Below are 4,734 nucleotides of genomic sequence, written 5' to 3'. Positions count from 1 at the left end.
ATATTTATTAATATATTAAGTATATTAAATATATATAAATAAATGAATTATAAAATTGTTAATGAAATATCAGATTTAATATAAATACACTGTTATAATTCATTTAAAAAAAGAATATTTTTATGAAAATAATTTTATTTTATTTAAAATTTGTATACATAATATATTTATGGTTTAAATTAGAAATTATTTGATTCATAGAAAGAGCATTTAATTGCACGGTAATAGCAGAGTAGAAAGGTTTCCATAGTTGATCGATCATGTTGGCCACTGCTGGCATTTATCACCGTCGATCTAGGACGTTGCAGTCAGATCCTTCAATAGCCGTGATCGTCTAGTGGTTAGGACCCTACGTTGTGGCCGTAGTAACCCAGGTTCGAATCCTGGTCACGGCAATGTGCCAATTTGACACATTGTCACGGTGGAGGTTTCAAATTTTTTCGCCTCGAATTTCTTAAAAATTATTTTATTTCATCGATATTCAAAAAATCGTGGAAAATGATGATGTTCTAATTGTAAATTCATGATCGATCGGCGATATAGTGATAGAAGATTTTAAGTATTTTCTATAACGAAGTTGGTAACTAGAAAAAGAGAGATATTCTTTATTAAAACATAAATTGAATATTTAATAATATTTTTGCGACTGTAAAATTCTGTGAAATTTATGTTAGGCAGAAAATCGTAGGATCACTATAATAATCAATAAAAATTCCACAGATTATACTAAATTTACGTCGAAAGAAACTTTACCGTATGAGCATATTTCCCTAGATGTGATTCAAATTATGAATATGGGAAGAAGATCATCCTCGACATTAAATAGTGATTAACTATAGTTATAAATAGTGATAAGATTCTATTTCCCATATTATTAAATTTTTTTAGAATAATTTAAATTCGTTAAAAAAAATGCTATTATCATCCAATTTCCTACACTGAATTAGATTCACATTGCAGAAATTCCTTAGATTACTTCAAACGTGAAATAGCAATTTACTGAAATTTCATTTTCTTTCTCCATTAACTTCCTTGCATTTTATTAAATTGCCTTCGAAATAGAAACAGGACACTAAACGAATGGAATTCCTTGCTGTTATTAATTTTCTTGCAATTAATTCTTCATAGATAGTAAAATTATCATTAAGGAGAAGAAGAAAAATCATTTTAATCTTCCAATAATGTTCAACATGAATTCTAATCTATAATATCCATTGGATAATTCTTGCAGAGTTACTTGTAGGTCCTTGTAGAGTTTCCTGAACACGAATCCGTAATCAAAATTGCTGATTCATATATAATCCATAATTAACTAGTAACTAATTAATGACTAACTTATAACTAGCTTATAACTAATATTTCAACTTTGGTGCGTAGCTCTTAGCTTGATATCGTTTTCCAAAAATTGGAAAACGATACCGATTACCAGGTCTCACCACGTGGAGGTGGCTACGCATCGAGACCCGACATGCGCCCTAGTGGCGCAGCCTACTGGCGCCATCTGTATCAAAGGTAGTCTGATTTAACTTGGAGCGAAAGAAATTAAAGTGAGTCTACTGACACTTTATTATATTTCGTGTCTTACAAAGGGAATTCGCGATTATTGGAAAGACCGACTAGCCTACGCGACGCACTCCCGTGCACAAGACAACTTCAGACCCCAGCACCTTCCCGATCGGGCCTTGCCCACCCTGCCACCGCCGACCTCGCCATGGCTTACTCGATGATCTAAGGCAGCTAACGAACCAGCGAAACACCCAGAGGCAATCCGAGGGTCCTATGCGAGGCCTAACAGTCGGAATCACGCGCATGCTCCATACCCCGGCTCTATGCAAACATAACCACATAGCCACCAAGTGCTAGAGGGGCAGGCAGGCACGCTCTTGCAATGATTCCGACTGCAGGGCCCATCCCCCGGTCGTGTGCACGGATTGGCACCCAGGACGACTAAGGTCGACGGACCCTCGTATTACTCCAGATGCCTCGCCAGCCCGAGAACCACCAGAGATCTCGATGCATGACGAGATTGACAGTGGCAGAAATAGGTGTCGGAGACGAGCCGTGAGGATGACTTACGAGGCCTGGAGGTATCGAGTACACGGAAAGTACGTCGCGTAGGCTAGTCGGTACTTAAGAACGATCGCGCTTTTCGCGAGAACAATTATGTTCTATTTGGTAAACGAGAGGGGAAATATGAAATGTATATATTCCCTCCATGTTAGGTGGCTTACCTTTGAACGGATAGCGCGCACATGTGTCTTAGACTAGGCATCTATCTTATGATTACTTAGGTCTACTTAGGCCTAAACAGAAATACTGAAAAACTTGAAAATCTGAAACAAAAATATATAAACCTGGAAAGAATTGGATTAGCAAGTAATTAGTACAACAAAATATAAAGCGAAAGGAATATAAACTACATTGATAAACCAAATGGAATGAACAACCCAACGATGAGATATAAACAACCCAGCGATGAGACATTCGAATATTATACGAAATATTCGAATGGTCAAATAAAAATCAATAGAAACGAAGAAATAGAATCTGAAAGAAAAATAAATAATTAATACCTGTAAAAAGAATTATTAAATTATATAAGGGTGGAGTGGACAGTGGCTATCGACTAGCCACCGATAAGAAGTAAACAACCCAAGGATGAGACATAAACAAACCAACGACGAGACATTCGAATATTATACGCAATATTCGAATGTCTAAATATAAAAACATATAAATGAAAAATAATATCTAAAATAAAAAAAAATAATTAAGACCTGTAAAAAGAAAAAATAATTAAAACCTGAAAGAAAAGAATTATTAATATCTGAAAACAAAATAAAAATGATTAGTAAATTGTTTAATGGGGTGGGATGAGGGTGGGGTGGCTAGCCCCAACCTCACTTCGACCCCCACCCCTCGCGCACTATGAAAGTTTAGATGTTACACTTCCGAAGTCGAACTGACAAATGAGTTCTGCCTCGTCGCGTCGCCCCTTATATAGCCGCCGATCGGCCGAGTTCCCCCACCCCGATCAGAAATTTTGGAACTTCGTCGATTTTATTAATTATTATTTTCCCGCTATAATAGCCAATAATTTAATAATTTTTTTATTTTTACTATAAATATACATTGCAAACAATTTGTTATTAACAATATTAATTTATTAACGATAAATACAATAATTTATAAATTTTATTTATGCTTTTAGAATATAAATTTCTATGGTGCATTTAGATGAAGTATCTTTATGCTTTAAGCATAATTTGTTATTGATAAATTGAATAATTTATGCACTTTTTATGTTAAAATTTATTAGATTCTAAAAGTTAAAATTAAAAATTTATTATTATTTAGTTAAAATTTATTAAATTCTTTCATTCTTTTCTTCTATCAGTTCTCTTATATTTAATTATTACTATCACACCATAAAAAAAAGAAATGGAAGAAATTTTATTTTAATCTTCAACTAACAATCTCCTAAACTTCCATTACCACATACTACTCTCACGAATTACCATTAAAAGAAAAAAATCCTTTCAATTACCAAATAATAATCCACTGAAATTCCACTCTCTACTTTATATTCGATTACCCCCTCCACGAACTGCCATTGGAGGGAAAAATCCATTTAATTACCAAATAATAAGTACCTCTGAAATTCCTCTCTCTATCCCATTGAATTCCCTAGACCAAATTAAGCACTTGACGGAAAAAACCAACGCCGGCATGAAACCTTAAATACTATCGATTAAGATTCCGCGAATACCTCGTTAACCCTGCTGAGACGTCACGAGTACTCCGGTTCAAGGAACTTCCTGCGGATCAACAGGAAGTCCCTCGAGTTGATCTTCACTCGACTCGCTCTACCAGCACGCTAAGCCCCAACGTGACAGGTCCAGTGGAACGTGTAACGCGTTGCGGTAGGTCCTCGTCACGAGAACGATAAATCTCGCGGGTCCAATATTCGCCACGAGAGCCGTCCTCTCGCGGGTTTCCCGGAACCCGAGCGAAAATTCCAGGTACCTTTGTTCCTTGGCTAGAGAGGGATCAAATTGACCGTTACAATATATTTCGAGATAGCCCGCGGTGATAAATTCATTTAGGCATCTCCGAATGGGACCGATAACGTCAGCAGCTGAGACTTCATCAGATTTTTCAATCCACAGGTGCCATTGACCCCGTGGATCGTGTTCGACAATGAAATACCTTGTGAATGACGCGAGAGAGGAAGGATCTAGTCAGTTGGGGGTTTAGTGGATGGGGAATTTTGTTTTGGAGACGTATTAACGAGTAGTTCGATGTTAGAACTAGGGTGGTTTCTAGGCTAGTGACTTTTGGAAATTGGGATAGAGGAGTTTAGTGTATGGGGAATTTTGTTTTGTAGACGTTGTAACCCGTAGTTTGATGTTGGAACTAGGGCCATTCTGGGCTAGTGACTTTTGGGAATTGGGATAGGGAAATTTTGTTTTGTAGATGCAGTCACCAATAGTTTGATGTTGGAACAAGGGCCATTCTGGGCTAGTGACTTTTGGGAATTGGGGTAGGGAAACATAGTGTAAAAAAGGAAAGATAGAAATTTTCCAGAATTTATAACCAAATACACAATATTCTTGTAATATTATAATCAGATATCTTATTTATATTTTATAACTATATTTTCCAACCAAATTGGGATCTATATTTCTAGGGACTTTTTCCATTTTAGAAAATTACTGTATTCGAAAAATGAGA

The 4,734-nt window shown here is 36.0% G+C and overlaps 1 non-coding gene across 1 annotated transcript; it reads left to right on the top strand.

Annotated features, from left to right (window-relative positions):
- Nucleotides 1–323: 323 nt before the first annotated feature.
- Nucleotides 324–395, top strand: TRNAH-GUG (transfer RNA histidin (anticodon GUG)). Its single transcript has one exon. It is a non-coding gene; the product is annotated as a tRNA-His (tRNA).
- Nucleotides 396–4,734: the final 4,339 nt, after the last annotated feature.

Source organism: Eufriesea mexicana, unplaced genomic scaffold (genome assembly GCF_001483705.2).
Source record: "Eufriesea mexicana isolate 0111107269 unplaced genomic scaffold, ASM148370v2 scaffold657, whole genome shotgun sequence".
In the NCBI taxonomy this organism is placed as follows: domain Eukaryota; kingdom Metazoa; phylum Arthropoda; class Insecta; order Hymenoptera; family Apidae; genus Eufriesea; species Eufriesea mexicana.
The sequence above is the reverse complement of the archived record's forward strand: the minus strand, read 5'-3'. Positions and strand labels throughout refer to the sequence as shown.